Source organism: Arachis ipaensis, chromosome B9 (genome assembly GCF_059453495.1).
Source record: "Arachis ipaensis isolate K30076 ecotype BB chromosome B9, ASM5945349v1, whole genome shotgun sequence".
Lineage (NCBI taxonomy): Eukaryota > Viridiplantae > Streptophyta > Magnoliopsida > Fabales > Fabaceae > Arachis > Arachis ipaensis.
Genome location: NC_142444.1, coordinates 141,457,168 through 141,477,282, shown reverse-complemented (window position 1 = coordinate 141,477,282; position 20,115 = coordinate 141,457,168). Strand labels below are relative to the sequence as shown.

General features: G+C 40.5%; 1 non-coding gene across 1 annotated transcript; it reads right to left on the bottom strand.

Annotated features, from left to right (window-relative positions):
• Nucleotides 1-19,781: 19,781 nt before the first annotated feature.
• On the bottom strand, nt 19,782-19,889 carry LOC148546593 (small nucleolar RNA R71). The gene has a single exon (XR_015900588.1). It is a non-coding gene; the product is annotated as a small nucleolar RNA R71 (small nucleolar RNA).
• Nucleotides 19,890-20,115: the final 226 nt, after the last annotated feature.

Below are 20,115 nucleotides of genomic sequence, written 5' to 3'. Positions count from 1 at the left end.
AGTTGTTGTTTAAGAATGTTAAATATGTTGGCTCTTGAAAGAATGATGACAAGGAGACATGCTATTTGATAATCTGAAAAATCATAAAAATGATTCTTGAAGCAAGAAAAAGCAGCAAAGAACAAAGCATGCAGAAAAAAAAAAGAGAAAAAAATAGGCAAAAAAAAAAATAAAGAAAAAGCAAGCAGAAAAAGCCAAAAGCTCTTAAAATCAAGAGGCAAGAGCAAAAAGCCAATAACCCTTAAAACCAAAAGGCAAGGACAAATAAAAAGGATCCCAAGGCTTTGAGCATCAGTGGATAGGAGGGCCTAAAGGAATAAAATCCTGGTCTAAGCGGCTAAACCAAGCTGTCCCTAACCATGTGCTTGTGGCGTGTAGGTGTCAAGTGAAAACTTGAGACTGAGCGGTTAAAGTCAAGGTCCAAAGCAAAAACAGAGTGTGCTTAAGAACCCTGGACACCTCTAATTGGGGACTTTAGCAAAGCTGAGTCACAATCTGAAAAGGTTCACCCAATTATGTGTCTGTGGCATTTATGTATCCGGTGGTAATACTGGAAAACAAAGTGCTTAGGGCCACGGCCAAGATTCATGAAGAAGCTGTGTTCAAGAATCATCATACTGAACTAGGAGAATCAATAACACTATCTGAACTCTGAGTTCCTATAGAAGCCAATCATTCTGAACTTCAATGGATTAAGTGAGATGCCAAAACTATTCAAGAGGCAAAAAGCTACAAGTCCCGCTCATCTGATTGGAGCTATGTTTCATTGATAGTTTGGAATTTATAGTATATTCTCTTCTTTTTATCCTATTTGATTTTTAGTTGCTTGGGGACAAGCAACAATTTAAGTTTGGTGTTGTGATGAGCGGATAATTTATACGCTTTTTGGCATTGTTTTTAGTATGTTTTTAGTAGGATCTAGTTACTTTTAGGGATATTTTCATTAGTTTTTATGTTAAATTCACATTTCTGGACTTTACTATGAGTTTGTGTGTTTTTCTGTGATTTTAGGTATTTTCTGGCTGAAATTGAGGGACTTGAGCAAAAATCAGATTCAGGGGTTGAAGAAGGACTGCTGATGCTGTTGGATTCTGACCTCCCTACATTCAAAGTGGATTTTCTGGAGCTACAAAACTCAAAATGGCGCGCTTCCAATTGCGTTGGAAAGTAGACATTCAGGGCTTTCCAGCAATATATAATAGTCCATACTTTGCCCGAGTTTAGACGACGCAAAATGGCGTTCAATGCCAGCTCTCTGCCCAATTCTGGAGTTCAGCGCCAGAAATGGATCAAAAACCAGAGTTGAACGCCAGAAATGGATCAAAACCTGGCGTTGAACTCCACAAATAGCCTCTGCACGTGGAAAGTTAAAGCTCAGCCCAAGCACACACCAAGTGGGCCCCGGAAGTGGATTTATGCATCAATTACTTACTTCTGTAAACCCTAGTAGCTAGTTTATTATAAATAGGACTTTTCACTATTGTATTAGATATCTTTGATCAGTTGTATGCTATCTTAGATCACGTTTGAGGGCTGGCCTCTCGGTCATGCCTGAACCTTCTTCACCTATGTACTTTCAACGGTAGAGTTTCTGCACTCCATAGATTAAGGTGTGGAGCTCTGCTGTTCCTCAAAGATTAATGCAAAGTACTACCGTTTTCTATTCAATTCAACTTATTCCGCTTCTAAGATATTCATTCGCACTTCAACCTGAATGTGATGAACGTGACAATCATCATCATTCCCTATGAACGCGTGCCTGACAACCACCTCCGTTCTACCTTAGATTGAATGGATATCTCTTGGATATCTAATACAGGGGACCGAGTCCGAGTTATTAGAGTCTTAGTGGTATAAGCTAGATTGATGGCGGCATTCATGAGAGTCCGGAAAGTCTAAACCTTGTCTGTGGTATTCCGTGTAGGACTCTGGGATTGAATGACTGTGACGAACTTCAAACTCGCGAGTGCTGGGCGTAGTGACAGACGCAAAAGGATAGTAAATCCTATTCCAGTATGATCGAGAACCTTAAGATGATTAGCCATGCAGTGACAGTGCATCGGACCATTTTCACAAAGAGGAATAGGATGCAACCAACGACAAGGGTGATGCCTCCAGACGATTAGCCGTACTGTGACAGACCATTTGGACCATTTTCCCGAGAGAGATCGAAAGTAGCCATTGGCACCGGTGACATCCTTACATAAAGCCAGCCATGGAAAGGAGTGAGACTGATTGGATGAAGGCAGCAGGAAAGTAGAGGTTCAGAGGAACGAAATGCATCTCCATACGCTTACCTGAAATTCCCACCAATGATTTACATAAGTACCTCTATCCCTATTCTATTATTTATTTTCGAAAACCCCATTACTGTTTTATATCCGCCTGACTGAGATTTACAAGGTGACCATAGCTTGCTTCATACCAACAATCTCCGTGGGATTCGACCCTTACTCACGTAAGGTATTACTTGGACGACCCAGTGCACTTGCTGGTTAGTTGTATCGAAGTTGTGACGAATTATGAATTGAGATTAGAGTACCAAGTCTTTAGAGCCATTACCTAAGATCACAATTTCGTGCACCAGGGAGGTTGCCCCAGAAATTTCTTGAAATCTTGGAAGGCTTGTTCGCATTCTGGGATCCACTCAAACCTCTTTCTCTTCCTTAATGTTGCATGTAAGGGGAGAGATCTTAAGGTTGATCCAGCTAGAAACCTAGACAGAGCCGCTAGTCTTCCATTGAGCTGCTGGACCTCTTTGACACAGGTCAGACTTTTCATGCAAAGTATGGCCTGGCACTTATCTGGGTTTGCATCGATTCCTCTTTGGGTGAGCATGAGGCCCAAGAATTTGCCAGCTTCTACTGCGAAGGTGAACTTTGTGGGGTTAAGTCTCATCCCATGATTTCTTATGGTGTTGAACACTTCAGTGAGGTCGTGCAACAACGTTTCCTCGCTTTGTGTCTTTACCAGCATGTCGTCTACATAAACCTCCATCAGCTTTTCGATGTGATTGGCGAACACTTTGTTCATCAATCTTTGATATGTAGCCCCTGCGTTCTTGAGTTCGAAGGGTATGACTACGTAGCAGTAGTTTGCTCTTGGGGTTAGGAATGAGGTTTTCTCCTGGTCGGGTTGATACATCGGGATTTGGTTGTATCCCGAGTAACCGTCCATGAAGGAGAGGTACTTATATCCTGATGAAGCGTCGACTAGTGTGTCTATATTCGGGAGTGGGTAAGGATCTTTTGGGAAGGCTTTGTTGAGGTCGGTGTAATCAGTGCACATCCGCCATTTTCCATTTGACTTTTTGACCAATACTACATTGGCTAGCCACAATGGATATTTTACCTCCCTTATGAATCCTACCTCCAATAGGGCTTTTACCTGTTCCTCCACAGCTTGTGACCTCTCTGGGCCGAGTTTCCTACGTTTCTGTTGTACTGGCCGAGACCCTGGATATATGGCTAACTTATGGCACATTAGTCCGGGATTAATACCGGGCATGTCGGAGGCTTTCCATGCAAAGAGGTTGGAGTTATCCTTTAGGAGCTTTATTAGCAGTTCCTTTAGGTCTTCTTTCAGATTTGCCCCTATACTTGTTGTTTTGTCTTGAGTGTCTCCAATTTGAACTTCTTTGGTTTCACCTTCTGGCTGAGGGCGGATTTCTTCGCGAGCTCAAATTCCCCCGAGTTCTATAGTATTGGTTTCCTTTCCTCTGGGTCACCTTTAAGGTTCGGACTTTTGTTATAATAGCGTCGCGTGAGTTTTTAGTCTCTCTTTATGGTAGCGATCCCTTCCGGAGTTGGGAACTTCATGCATAGGTGTGGAGTGGAGACCACAGCGGCGAGCTGGTTCAATGTTGTCCGACCTATTAGAGCGTTGTAGGCTGAGCTCACGTTGACTACAATGTAGTCTATGCTTAACGTCCTAAACCGAGTTCCTTTCTCAAAAGTTGTGTGTAGTGGGATGTACCCTAATGGCTGAATTGGGGCATCTCCTAGCCTGAATAGGCTATTTGGGTATGCTCTGAGTTCTTTTTCTTGTAAGCTGAGCTTGTCGAAGGAAAATTTGAATAGTATATCCGCAGAGCTTCCTTGGTCGACTAATGTTTGGTGGAGGTTGGCATTGGCAAGTATTATGGTAACAAACACGGGGTCATCATGCCCCGGGATAATGCCTGCGACATCTTCTTGAGTGAAGGTAATAGTGGAGAGGTTGACCAACCTGTCCCCTCCTCCAACATGGTACACCTCCTTAAGGTGTCTTTTACGCGATGACTTAGAGATCCCTCCTCCTGCGAATCCTCCATTTATCATGTGAACATGCCTCTTTGGGGTATGAGGGGGACGCTCAGCTCGTTCGATCTCTTCATCCCTTCTTTTCTTCTTCGGTTCATCTGTTTTGTTGGCCAAGAACCTGTTTAGTCTTCCTTCTCGGGCTAGCTTTTCTATAACATTCTTTAGGTCGTAGCACTCGTTGGTAGGGTGCCCGTAGACTCGGTGGTATTCATAATACTCTGTCCGACTTCCTCCTCTTTTATGCTTAATTGGACGAGGGGGCAGGATCTTCTCAGTGTTGCATATCTCTCTGTAGACGTCCACAAGGGATATCTTGAGGGGAGTGTAGTTGTGGTATTTTCTAGGTTTTCGGTAGGTTGGTCTTCTTTTTTCCTGGACTCTTTATCCTTGTCCCGAGGTGAGTAGGAGAATCCGAATTTTGAGGTTTCTCCTAATCGAGAGTTCTCCTCCATATTAATGTACTTTTCTGCCCGCTCTTGTACCTCGTTCAGAGATGTTGGGTGCTTTTTGGATATGGATTGGCTAAAGGGTCCTTCTCACAGGCCATTGATGAGACCCATGATGGCTGCTTCTGTCAGCAGACTTTGTATGTCCAGACATGCTTTGTTGAATCTTTCCATATAGTTGCGAAGGCTTTTCCGATCTCCTTGCTTAATCCCTAGCAGGCTTGGGGCATGCTTGGCTTTGTCTTTCTAGATGGAGAATCTAGCTAGGAATTTCTTGGCGAGGTCATCGAAGCTTGCTATCGACCTTGGCGGCAAACTATCGAACCACTTTATTGCCGTCTTGGTCAAAGTGATCGGAAAAGCTTTACAATGGATTGCATCTGAGGGATCTGTAAGATACTTCTGACTTCTGAAATTGCTGAGATGATGGCTTGGATCAGACGTACCGTCATATAAGGTCATGTCGGGGGCTTTGAACTCCTTCGGAACTTTAGCTTTCATGATCTCCTTTGTGAACGGGTCTTGGTCCTTGTGGGGGCTATCTTCGTGGCTGGATCAAGTGGTCTTAGTTTTGAGATCAACTTCGAGCTTTAGGAGCTTGTCCTCCAGCTCTCAACGCCGTCTTGTTTCTCTACGAAGGTCTTGCTCGGTCTCTTACTGCCGGTCGACTTCTTGTTCGAGCTGTTTAAGGCGATGCTGTTGCTCATGGATAACTTCCAAGATTTCTGTGTTTGGGGGTTGTTTATCTTCCTTATTTTGAGGTGTATCTTTTGGTATGGTATCCGTGTTCTTATGCGGCATTCTTTCCTCCAAACCAGAGTTGTGATCATTGTCTAGTTTGTTCTCTATGATGATGGGATGACTTCCAGGTTCCCCGGCAACGGCGCCAATGTTCCGAGGGTTACCTGAAATTGAAGGTCGATCTCGGAGGAGATCTGCTGTTGTGGCCGGAGCTGTCGTGTTCGATTTGCTGAGCCTTGAGATGTTGCTGATCCTTGATCACCGGAGGGTGGTGGTACCTGCAAGAGACTCCGATGCTTAAGTTAGCATGGGCTTTGAGCAGGTTTTTTGTGTAGAATCAGAGTATGAGTTATACCTGAGTGCTCCAATATATTTATAGTAGTGTGGAGTGACCTCTCTTGAGATAAGTTAGTTATCTTATCTTATCTTTTGTGGGTGAGTCCCCTTATCTTTGGCCAGTCACCTTTAGGTGGGCGGTGATCTTCTGCTTTGGGCCTACTTGGGCCCTTATAGCAATTTGGCCGAACTCTTTGGGAAGAGGTCGGTGTCGACCAACCTTTATAAGAGGTCGGTCATTTTTGTCTTCATCCAACCCGGCTCGCCTAGCTCGACCCAGGGTATGAACAGCAATCCTTCACCGTTTAACACTCCAAGAAGCACCCTAAGTTGATCATCCGTTTCTAAGAGCACATATTGATGTGGACCGATGAAGCTCATGGAGGATATTATCACCCATCCAATTTGTCCTTGGGTTGCAGTTGCTTCCTCACCCACTTCTTCCTCCTCTTCCCCATCACTTAAATCATAACAAGGAGGTTCCGAGAAGTCTACCTCCATGTCTATATCAAACTCAATAGGAAGAGGCTCATTAGGATCATTAAGGGGATTGGCCAAGGAGGATAAAAAATCACCAAGGATGGAATCCTCATCTTGATCAATCTCTCTCAATTCTCCCTTTCTTTCCTCCGGTTCACATACTTTCCTTTCTTCCTCTTGTTGCATTTCAAGCTCTAATTCTTCTCTTTTTCCTTGAGACTCCATATTATCCTCCTCTCTATACTTCTTCGTTGCTCCTTCACATCCCTCAAGGGGAATGTCTTGATTGCTCGAGTGTACTGAGGTTAAGCGGTTCACCGCTTCGGCAATGGTAGCCATGAATTCCCCATGCTTCCTTCGGAACCCTTCTTGCTCTTGGAAGAATGCTTGAAGGTCTTGTTCTTCTTGGGACAAGTGTTGAAAAACTTCATATTAAGGTGAAAAAGGAGATTCAAAAGTTGGGAGAAAGGTTATATATGTGGGTGGTAGTTCATGTGGGTGGGGGTATTGAGGTGGTGTAAAAGGGGGTGATGGTTCATATGGTTGGTGACAAGGTGTATAGGCTTCTTGATTCCATGGAGGTGGATGGTATGGTGCTTGAAGGTTTGGTGGTTGGGGGTTATGTAGGGGGTATCTTTCAAATCTTTGGGTTTGATATTCACATTGGGGAGGGCTTGGGGGAGGGTTTGACTTGTTGTAGTATAGGGAAGATTGCTCCTTCCTCCATCGCTTCTCCCATTCCTTGATGCAATCCCAATTTGAACTCATCATACCCTACAAAACACTTACAACCAATCTCCAAGCAACAAGGGTGATAGCTCATAGAGAAAATGGAAAATAAAGACAATGGACTTTAACAAACAAGAAAAACAAACACCTAGATATCAACAAAAATAAGCAAATAACCAAAAAGTAAGATATTTACACTATTGACATATTTACAACAACCAAAAGATAGCGCTCAATTGCGTCCCTAGCAACGGTGCCAAAAACTTGGTGAATGGGATTTACACCGGTTTGGAATTTCTCAAAAGAAAAATAAGCGGTTCGTTGCAAGTATAGCCCAAACCGGCAATTCAATCCCAAACATCAAAGTTTAGATTTTCCAATTCAAAACATATAAACCGAGAGTCTTTCAACCTCGGGTCGTCTTCCCTAGGATGAAATTGAAAGTGCTACGCTTTCGGTTGTTGAGGCAAAAAGGGGTTTTGAATTCAAGAAATGAACGATTAAAGGAACTAAGCAATAAAAGAACTAAGAGATGATCAAAATTGTAATTAATGCAATTAAAGAGAAGATGAGATCAAAACTAGTGAAAATGCTATAAATGCAATAAAGAACCTTGACTTGGGAATAAGAGTATCCAAGGAATCCTATCATCGCCATAACCACAACTATGATAATTATAATGAGTCAATCTCACTTAGTTAACCCCTAATATCGAGAAGTAAGTCAAACAAGCATAATTGACCTTAATCCATAAGTCCTAGCTAACTTACCAAACTAGTTGATAAAAAGCTAGCGTCAAGGGAAATAAGAGTCAACTAACTACCCAAGAATTACCACTAAATGTCGGACATTATGACTCTAGTATCCTAGGAACTCGAATCCTAAGCCAAGGTGTGAAAATCTACTCAAATTCTAAAGTTGGCATTTTCACAAACACCTTGTGTGCATAAAAACCAAACATGGGAATTTGCAAAGGAAAATAGAAAACTATAACCAACTATTCACAAAATCAACAATAACCAATCCAACAAACATAAAGAAAGCATGAAACATTAAATTCATCAATCAAAAATTAAAGAAACTCAAAATTGCAAGTATGAACAAAGTAACTTGAACTAAGAACATAAAAGTAAAGATAATGTAATTAAAGAAGAAATTAAGAGTACTTACAATAAAGGAAGTAAAAATCCAAAAGCAAAGCTTGCTATAAAATGCTACAATGGAGATGGAAATGAAACCCTAGGAGAGCATTTTCTACTCTACTCCTACTCCTACTCTTATGGAAGCTTCTTAAAACTAATATAAGCTAATGAGAACCTCATGCCTTGATGTGTGTTGATACTCCCTTCATATATCACTTCAATTCAGCATTGGCGCTTCCAAAATTGGGCCAAATACCCTCAGAAATCGCGCAGCACGTGTTTCATTAATGAAATCACGTGCAGGGTCCTATGTGTACGCATAGAGGGTTGTGCGCACGCACGCATATAAATTTCCTCTTGTGCACACACCCACATACTTGTGTACACACATAGTTTGCTGTATGTGCTTTTCCTTATTTTCTTCATGTACTCTCCCTTGTACATGCTTTCTTCCATTTTTGGCTATCCATTCTTGCTTAATTGACCTGAAATCACTCAACAAACATGTCATGGCATCAAATGGAATAAAAGTGGAATTAAATTGCTCAATCTAAGCACAAAAATGCATGTTTTCACATTTAAGACCAAATTAGGGATAAAACACAAAAGCATGCTATTTTGGTGCCTAAGTGTGAGTTTATGTGATGAAATCCCTTCAAATCAAGCTAAAATATATCATCAAATATGGAATCATCAATAACTCTGCCTATTGCTTCTGAGCAAGAGGATTCTCAAAAGGTAACTAAAATTTAACATATTCAAGCTTTTATTATTTCCATGCATCAATCATACTTAATGCCCAAGTTTTTCTCCTATAGGATCCTAGACCGAAAAGACCTTCCAAGCTGTCACCAAGAAGTCGATCCTCTCTGCTGCCAACCGCACCAACAGTTAACCCCTTGCAGGGTGCATCTTCAGCTACAGCTTCAAAGTTTGCCAACTTGATGCAGTTCATCCCAACGCCAAGATTTAAGCTGCCAAGAAAGAAGAACTGAAGACTTTAGATATATCTACTTAGGAGTTTCTGTTTTGTGTAATTAGTCTTTTCCATCGTACAATGACTAGATGGTCAATTGTGATCCACATACCTTTTTTGATATGCCTTGCTTTTGATTAAACTACAGATAGCAGCATAATGGTTTCTAGGCTTCCTTTTACCTTCATCTTTTGTTGTTTTTTGATAAACAATGAAATTTATCTTAATATAGTATGCTTTGTGGTTTACCATTCAAGAAGCAGTTTTTTTTATTTTTTTGATAAACAGTAGAATTTATCTTAACAACTGTCTCATAGTTAACAGCATTTTTCATTCCATCAACAAGCAATTTTTTTGATAAACAATGGAAGAATTTATCTTAACAACAGTTTCATAGTTAACAGCATTTTTCATTCCATCAAGAAGCAGTTTTTTACTTCTGTTGCTAATAGGGAACCCTAAACCACCAACTCATTCATCATTTACAATACAGGATCACCAACAACACTATCAATACAAACACAGCTAACACTAACAACTGGGTATAAATTTTTTGCATCTGGACATCCTCCTCCAACCTTTGACGCCTCCAATCAAAGTTCATCTTCACTTCATCACCACACGATTCTGACTTCTCAACCTGCTCCTAATTCACAAAATCTGCCCACACAAAAATCCTGCACCATCTCTTCTCACTTGTCTATAACCAAGAAAGGATCAAAGTTCAGAGAGGAACAACACAAGAACTGTTAGGGGAGGAGAATCATAACAACACAAGTAATTATTCAAACCCACATTATAATTGGGGCAGCTATAAAATAGTTTGTTCGGATTCGAATCTGTGCCAGACCATCTGAGAACTGGCCTGCGGCCACAGCCGCACCATTCTGGTGGGGCCGATCTTCTACTCTTCGTTTGCGTTCTAGTACGGTTGCAGCTAGATGGAGAACGAACAGAGCTTCCACCTGCAGTGCTACCACCACCCATCATCGACATAAGTAGCAGCTCCAGATGGAAGTGTATGAACAGGAAGAAGTGTATGAAAGAAGAAAAAGAAGAGATGAAGAAGACGAAGAGATGAAGTGTCTGAGAATTTGGAGATTTAGGTTACATAGAATAGGAAGGACCAATCTGGATACAAATCAGAAATTCGCCAGCTCAGCTAGCCGTTGAGAGCCCTCCAGCGTGGCAAACTGAGTCCACGTCAGTGCTTCGGTGATGACTCATCACCAGAAATATACCCAGGGACCACTTTGAGTGCTTAGAGCTCTATCTGGAGGACTACAATGTGAAAATCAGGATCTTAATGATTACATTGGTTATTTGCGTGAATCTCAAGGACGACTATGGATATTTACTCTACCAATACCCCTAATCTCAATTATTTTAAGTAAATTATTATCAAATCCAATCTCAATATTTAGTCTCTGCATATACAGTAATTTTGAGTTCTCAACTCCTCTCAATACAAATCCTCAATTCTCTCGTTATCACAGTAGTTTAGATTCAGCAACTTCAATATCCAATAATCTATTCAATAGTAATGACAAGCACGTATAATGAGATTTCAAGCACAATCAAAAGCATTTACAACAAGCCAAATACAATAATCACACTCAGACAATATCACACTGATGCACATGATGCATGTCTAGTCCTAAACATGCCATGAGCTCACATGTCGATTGGTTGCCCGCACCCGAAAACATCCTCGAGTTAGGCGTTATGTATCGCCGTCCTTATCTCTGAAAACATCCCCTCCATGAGCGTTATGTATCGCCATCCTCATGGGAGATCATTTATTCTTCCGGTCTCAAGTGAGCGTTACGTATCGCTATCCTCATCGAGCAGTCCTCACAGTCTCACGTGGACGTTAGGTATTGCCGTCCCCACAGAGGTGTACTCTTTAACCTCAAGTGAACGTGACGTATCCTCATCCCCACTGGGCTTTATGCACTATATCTCAAGTGAGCGTTACATATCACCGCCCACACGAGATTGGGCTCAATATCATATCAATCCTGTTAATTCGTGAGAGGGATAACACCATTGTCCTTACCGCAGGCGGAATAAAACAAGCATCCCCGTATCCGTACCGTAACCACGAACAAGTGAGATGAGACCACCGTCCTTGCCGGGTGTAGGTGCCAAATCAATAACCACGAACAAGCAGGATTAATCAACCGTCCTTATCGTGACAAAACTCATTAACACGTGAGCGGGATAACACCCCCATCTTCACACCACACCATAACTATGAACAAGCGGGATTAACCACTATTTTTGTTCAGGACAACTTAACTTAGTTAACATTAATGTCTTTTAGTTGTTTCATACGTTACTAAGCTCATTAACCCCAATTTGTTATCAATTTATCAGACTCTGGTTTATTAACCCTAGTCTTTTATTAATTTCTTAGTCTCATAACTCGTGAGCGGGACTGTCCTCACCGCGAGCGAGATAAACCACCATCCCGGCTATAACATCATCTGGCTAACCAGGCATATAACCGGGAACAGATTAATTCAACTCACAATATAACCTCATACTTAGTTCAGGGCTTAAAATTGGGTTAACATACTTAAAAAAAGGTTTATGATAGCTTACAAGCTTGTCAGGAAGGCCAAACAGTGAAATATTTGCCTTGGAGTGTGTACGCAAGAGCACTTGGACAGAAACTTTTGCTTGTGTCACATGACACCTCCGCGTACGCATGAGTTCAAAATTTTTAAAAGTCATATACGTGAGAGTACTTGGAAAAAGCATTTGCTCGCATTGCATGACACCTCTACATACACGAGAATACAGATTTTTCATAAAGCTGATATGTTGCAGAAATTCAGTTTTCAACCCCAAACTTCTAACCCTCATAACTTTCTCTATAAAAATCTATTTTACCTCATCTTTATATCATTTTAAAGGTAATTTAATTATATTTAATTTGAGACAAATTTTTCTCAATTCCAAACTTGAAGCGCTATGTTATGGCCCGTCGAAGTTGGTTAAAAATCACTTTTATCAAAATCCTGTATTATTCAATTTATTTTCATTTCTCAAACTAATGCCTTTTCAAAACCAATCCAAACCACTTTTTAAATATTCTCAATACTTAAACATCATCCCTAGTACACTATTATACTCATTCAAGGCTTATGACACCTGATTCCCATCAATTTCATTCTAAAATCAATTTGAATGTTAACACAATAAACCAATCAATTCAATTTCACAACACCTCATCTTCAACCAAACTTACTGGGATTTACCTCACTTCGGTCTCTGGCCCAATTTTCATATTAATCATCATCATAGTCCATAATTTCACCAAATTCACATGCACACAACCAATTTCAATCGAATGTACACACATACACATTCATTCACGAACTATTCCGTGGGTTACCTGAAACCTTGACTTCGGACCGGTCGTGAGTTCCGGGTCTCCTCCAAGTGTTGGTCTCCGATTTATTGATGTTGAGGTGTCGCCTATCCGAGCTCCTCGTGGGGGGTTGGGTGGTGGTCCAGTGTATTTATAGCGGTGCTTGGTGGTCCTCCTTGGGGGAAGATCCTTATCTTATCTTGTATCTTTTGTTGGTAAGATCATATCTTTTGGTAACCGCCTTCTAGTAGGTGGTGAACTTATGGTATTGGGCCTCCTGATGGTCCTCCGATCTCCTAAGAAGATGTCGGCAAAGGTGAAAGGGCCTTCCTCAAGGTTGGCCCCTTTGTCTTTTGCCGACCTGCCCCTACAGCTCGGGTCAGAGTATGAACAGTGCCCCTGCTTAAGCTTCGATCTTTCTTTGAGGTTGTGCTCAAGCATTCTCCCTGAGCAAGTCGGGCATTTTTTTCTTCTCGGACCGGTTTATTGCCTTTTGATCTCCTCGAAATGCGAAGCGTCTACTTTAAATGCTGCGCTATTTCTGATCGCGATAGTTTTCTTGGGTATCTACGAGCGTTTTTAAGGCTTATTGATTGGGCCTTTATTCCTCTTTTGCCATTTCAAATTTCCCTCCTGCTATTTTGTTTAAAATCCTAGGGATTCCTTCGGTTTTTACTTTTGCTTTCATCGGTTTCATTTGCTCAGTGAGATAAGCTTCCTTTTTCTCATCCTCTAATTGCCCCGATGCTCCAAGATTGTTTCTTTCTTGGATTTTTGGAGTTTTCATCTCTCGGTGGGGATCGTTCATGACTTGCTGGTTGCTCGTATGTCCTCCTGCCTTCTTCTCTTCTTCCAGGTTGGTTTTTCCTCTTTTCTACTTTACGCTTTCGTTGGTGATGATTTGGTTTTCTGTTGTGATGCAAACTCCTTTTTTCATTTTCTTGAGAACCTCTGGTGGTATTGCATGTTTCGTTTTTGTGTAAAAGTTTAGATTTTTACTTGGTTGTGCCAGATTATTTGGGGCTTGTGGGCTTTGGTGACTTTAGTTTGTACTTTGTCTGTGTGCGTGTTGCCCCCCGAAGGGTGCTACAGTGTCGCAATGTCTATGTTGCGGGGCTGGAGTGCCCTTTCTCTGGCTGGGTGTTGTTTGTCTGTTTCTTGACCAATTTTTTTATTCTTAGCCGAGCTGCTGGTGGTGATGGTTTTGTTTCTTATTGTTGTAGGTATAGCGTTTATGTCTTGTAGGAACCTTACCGAGATGTCTACGAAGGTCCCCCCTGGTCTGGCTAATTGGATAGATTATGTAGTCTTGTACTGTGTGATGGTAGTGGATCGGGAATACTGTGAGAAATTTAGGAGGTTTCATAGGGTGTGTGAGAATAGGAAGGATGAAAAAAACTATGAGTTGGTTGTCCCCGATCCTGAGGAAGGGGTCTGCTTTCCTTCTTTAGATCGGACAGAGCGTCCGTTTTTCTGTGCCTATGACTGTTTCTTTACCAAGTTAGGTATTACCATCCCTTTTACCAAGTTTGAGACTGAGATTCTTTGGAACTGTAATCTTGCTCTTACTCAGCTTCATCCCAACGCTTGGGCCTTCATGAAAATTTTCTAGCTTTTGTGTCAGGAGCTAGGCATCCAACATTCTCTCTGTTTATTTTTATATCTGGTTGTTTTGACAAAGCCTGGGTCGACCAAGAAGAAGGCTTCTTGGATCTCTTTTCGAGCTAACTAAGGCAGAAAGGTTTTTGCTATCTTTGATGACTCCTTCCACGATTTTAAAAATTTTTACTTCAAGGTCCGCGCTGTAGACGAAGTCCATCCCTTCTTTTTAGATGAGAATAATGATCTCTCCTTTTCACTTTGGTGGCAAGAGAATCATGTAGTGGTCTGGTATCCCTTAGAGAGCCTAGATGAGGTGAAGAAGGCTTTTTTGGGTGTGTTGGAGGAGCACTAGGGGCGACCTCCTCACTTGGACACGAATAGGTTTTTAGGGGATCCCACCCTTCTCCGGTCTGAGTTAAGTAGTACCTGACTTTTTGCTTTTTACTATCTTTTCTTGGTTGTAATTTTTTGATGATGTTTTGGTGGTTCTGTTTGTAGAGATGGCTTCTGGGTTCAACTCCATGAAGTTTTTGCGCAAGACTAAAAAGACAGTGGCCGCTTAGAACCTTCAAAGGAAATCAGCTGGAAAGAGCACCTCTCAGCTTCTTTCGAAGAAGCCGGACTTGGGTCCTTAGGGTCTGAGAAAGGTCATTCCGACCCCTAACGTCCGTTTGGTTCCTACTGACCCGCCCATGGCGAGCTCTGGTGCTGGTTCCTCTCCTTCTTCCTCTGGGCCTGCTCCTAAGAAGCAGAAGACATCTGGGGCTGTTGATATTAATGACAAAGAGTTTGATGGTCTGGCCTGGACTGAGGAGCATATTGTTCCTTATGGTTTTGTTTCTACTGACGACATGTCCATCCTCAACCACTTTCAGTATATGGCCCATAACTGTGTCCGGATGGCTAACCTGAACACCGTCTTGGCGAGGGAGTTTAAGAAGGCTCCTATTAATGCCACCAGCGTCTTTCTAGGGAGTGCCAAAACCGAGTTTGAGAGGGTTGAGGGTTTAAGGGTTGAGCTGGAGGCAAAAAATGTGGGGATGGAGCTCACTCTGGAGAAAGAAAAGTCTTGAGCTACTGCGGCTGAGGCCGCTTCTAATTTGGTGGATGAGATGGCGAAAAAGTACAAAGAGAGCTATACCCGAACATATGCCGAGCTCCTTGAAGTGAAAGAGAAGCTTCAATCGGTTTATGATGATTACGCCAAGTTGCAGAGTCATGTGGTCAATGGGATGACTGCGATGTATGAGAATCTGAGGGATCAAGTTCATGTCATGGTACCCGACCTCGACCTGAGTCCTTTTAGCATGGATAATATAGTTGTTGATGGTAAGATCGTACTTGCTCCAGATGAGGATGAGGTCTCTGTGCCCAACCTTAAGGCTGATTTACTTTCAACCTCTTCTACTGAGACTGTTTGACCTGAGACCGAACCTGATGTGGAGATCTTGAACCAGGCCGATGGTGTCATTGGGGCTTTTCCGATCACGATCATCCCTCTTCCTCCTCATGATGCAGCCTGATGAGCGGATAATTTATACGCTTTTTGGCATTGTTTTTAGTATATTTTTAGTAGGATCTAGTTACTTTTAGGGATGTTTTTATTGGTTTTTATGTTAAATTCACATTTCTGGACTTTACTATGATTTTGTGTATTTTTCTGCGATTTCAGGTATTTTCTGGCTGAAATTGAGGGAATTGAGCAAAAATCAGATTCAGAGGTTGAAGAAGGACTGCTGATGCTGTTGGATTCTGACCTCCCTGCACTCAAAGTGGATTTTCTAGAGCTACAGAACTCAAAATGGCGCGCTTCCAACTGCTTTGGAAAGTAGACATCCAGGGCTTTCCAGCAATATATAATAGTCCATACTTTGGCCAAGTTTAGACGATGTAAAAGGGCGTTGAACGCCAGTTCTACGCTGCAGTCTGGAGTTAAACGCCAAAAACACGTTACAAGCCAGAGTTGAACGCCAGAAATACGTTACAAATTGGCGTTCAACTCCAAGAATGACCTCTGCATGTGTAACATTCAAGTTCAGCCCAAGCACACACCAAGTGGGCCCCGGAAGTGGATTTATACATCAATTACTTACTTCTGTAAACCCTAGTAACTAGTTTAGTATACATAGGACCTTTTACTATTGTATTAGACATCTTTGATCAGTTGTATGCTATCCTAGATCACGTTTGGGTGCTGGCCATTCGGCCATGCCTGAACCTTCATCACTTATGTATTTTCAACGGTAGAGTTTCTACACTCCATAGATTAAGGTGTGGAGCTCTGCTGTTCCTCAAAGATTAATACAAAGTACTACTGTTTTTCTATTCAATTCAACTTATTCCGCTTCTAAGATATTCATTCGTACTTCAATCTGAATGTGATGAACGTGAAAATCATCATCATTCCCCACGAACGCGTGCCTGACAACCACTTCCGTTCCACCTTAGATTGAATGAGTATCTCTTGGATCTCTTAATCAGAATCTTCGTGGTATAAGCTAGATTGATGGCGGCATTCATGAGAGTCCAGAAAGTCTAAACCTTGTCTGTGGTATTCCGAGTAGGACTCAAGGATTGGATGACTGTGACGAGCTTCAAACTCGCGAGTGCTGGGCGTAATGACAGACGCAAAAGGATAGTAAATCCTATTCCAGTATGATCGAGAACCTCCAGATGATTAGCCATGTAGTGACAGCGCATCGGACCATTTTCACAGAGAGGATATGACGCAGCCATTGATCACGGTGATGCCTCTAGACAATTAGCCATGCAGTGACAGCGCATCGGACCATTTTCCAGAGAGGATAAAAAGTAGCGAGTGACAAAGGTGATGTCTTTACACAAAGCCAGCCATAGAAAGGAGTAAGACTGATTGGATGAAGACAGCAGGAAAGCAGAGATTCAGAGGAACGAATGCATCTCTATACGCTTATCTGAAATTCTAACCAATGAATTACATAAGTATTTCTATCCTTATTTTCTATTTATTATTAATATTCGAAAACTCCATAACTATTTGATATCCGCCTGACTGAGATTTACAAGGTGACCATAGCTTGCTTCATACCGACAATCTCTGTGGGATCGACCCTTACTCACGTAAGGTTTTATTACTTGGACGACCCAGTGCACTTGCTGGTTAGTTATGCGAAGTTGTGAAGTTATGTTTGGACCATGGTTCTGTGCATCCGTTTTTGGTGCCATTGCCAGGGAAAGAACGAACAAATAATTTTACAAACCTACATCTGAGTGATCACGATTTCGCATACCAAGTTTTTGGCGCCATTGCCGGGGATTGTTCGAGTTTGGACAACTGATGGTTCATCTTGTTGCTCAGATTAGGTTATTTTCTTTTTGTTTTATTTTCAAAAAGTTTTAAAAAATCTTTCAAAAATTTCTCCTTTATTTTCGAAAAAAAAAATTTTAAATATTTTCAAAATTTTATTTTCCTTCAGAATTTTTAAGAATGAATTCTGGTGTTTCATGAAGTATGTTGAAGCCTGGCTGGCTGTTAAGCCATGTCTAAATTCTCTTGGACTGAGGCTTCCACTTGTTAGAAGAAAACTTATATGCCTGATTTGAATCCTGCTGAAGCTTGGCTGGCCATTGGCCATGTCTAGTGTTTTGGACTGGAGCTTTTATTGAAAGCTTGGCTGGCTAGTGAGCCATGTCTAATTCCTGGACTGAAGCTTTAGACTAACATGGCAAGATTCCTGGAATTCATATTAAAAATTTTGGAATCCTTATTTTTCCTTTTCCAATAATCTTCGAAAAAAAAATCCAAAAAAATTAGAAAATCAAAAAAATATATATATCAAAAATAAAAAATATTTTTGTGTTTCTTGTTTGAGTCTTGAGTCAATTTTCAAGTTTGGTGTCAATTGCATGTTCATCATGCATTTTTTCGAAAAATTCATGCATTCATAGTGTTCTTCATGATCTTCAAGTTGTTCTTGGTAAGTTTTCTTGTTTGATCTTGATGTTTTCTTGTTTTGTGTCTTTTCTTGTTTTTCATGTGTATTTTTGCATTCATAGTGTCTGAACATGAAAGATTTCTAAGTTTGGTGTCTTGCATGTTTTCTGTGCATATAAAAATTTTCAAAAATAAGTCGTGATGTTCATCTTGACATTCAAAGTGTTCTTGGTGTTCATCTTGACATTCATAGTGTTCTTGCATGCATTCCTTGTTTTGATCCAAAAAGAAAAGAGAAAAATATGAAAATGATGTTTTAATTTTTCTCTCTCATCATAAAAATTCAAAAAATCAAAAAAAATATCTTTCCCTTTTTCTCTCATAAATTTCGAAAATTTGGATTGACTTTTTCAAAAATTTTTAAAATCTAGTTGTTTTTATGAGTCAAATCAAATTTTCAATTTAAAAATCTTGTCTTTTTCAAAATCTTTTTCAAAAATCAAATCTTTTTCATTTTTCTTATTTATTTTCGAAAATTATAAAAATATTTTTCAAAAATCTTTTTCTTAATTTTATCTCATAATTTTCGAAAATATCATCATCAATTAATGTTTTGATTCAAAAATTTCAAGTTTGTTACTTGCTTGTTAAGAAAGATTCAAACTTTAAGTTTTAGAATCATATATTGTGATTTCTTGTGAATCAAGTCATTAATTGTGATTTTAAAATATCTTTTCTAACTTCTTATCTTCTTATCTTTTCAAAATTGATTTTCAAATTTGTTTCAACTAACTAATTGACTTTTTGTTTGTTTCTTATCTTTTTCAAAACTACCTAACTAACTCTCTCTCTCTCTAATTTTCGAAAATATCTTCCCTCTTTTTCAAAAAAATTTCTTTTTAATTAACTAATTATTTTAATTTTTTATTTTAATTTTCGAAAATTACTAACCTTTTTCAAAAACTATTTTCGAAAATCACTAACCCTTCTTCAAAAATAATTTTCGAAAATCCTTCTCTCTCATCTCCTTCTATTTATTTATTCATCTACTAACATCTCTCCCTCACTCACCAAAAATCCGAACCCTCTCTCTCTGAGTTCAGATTTTCTCTTCTTCTTTTCTTCTACTCACATAAGGGAACCTCTATGCTTGGGCAAAAAGGATCTCTATTATTATTATTTCTCTGTTCCCTCTTTTTCATATGAGCAGGAGCAAGGACAAGAACATTCTTGTTGAAGCAGATCCAGAACCTGAAAGGACTCTGAAAAGGAAACTAAGAGAAGCTAAATTACAACAATCCAGCAAGCACCTTTCAGAAATTTTCGAACAAGAAGAGGAGATGGCAGCCGAAAATAATAATAATGCAAGGAAGATGCTTGGTGATTTTACCGCACCTAATTCCAATTTACATGGAAGAAGCATCTCCATTCCCACCATTGGAGCAAACAATTTTGAGCTTAAGCCTCAACTAGTTTCTCTGATGCAACAAAACTGCAAATTTCATGGACTTCCATCTGAAGATCCTTTTCAGTTCTTAACTGAATTCTTGCAGATATGTGATACTGTTAAGACTAATGGAGTAAATCCTGAAGTCTACAGGCTCATGCTTTTCCCATTTGCTGTAAGAGACAGAGCTAGACTATGGTTAGATTCTCAACCTAAAGATAGCCTGAACTCTTGGGATAAGCTGGTCACGGCTTTCTTAGCCAAGTTCTTTCCTCCCCAAAAGCTTAGCAAGCTTAGAGTGGATGTTCAAACCTTCAAACAGAAAGAAGGTGAATCCCTCTATGAAGCTTGGGAGAGATATAAGCAACTGACCAAAAAGTGTCCTTCTGACATGCTTTCAGAATGGACCATCCTGGATATATTCTATGATGGTCTGTCTGAATTAGCTAAAATGTCATTGGATACTTCTGCAGGTAGATCCATTCACCTAAAGAAAACACCTGCAGAAGCTCAGGAACTCATTGACATGGTTGCTAATAACCAGTTCATGTACACTTCTGAGAGGAATCCTGTGAGTAATGGGACGCCTCAAAGGAAGGGAGTTCTTGAAATTGATGCTCTGA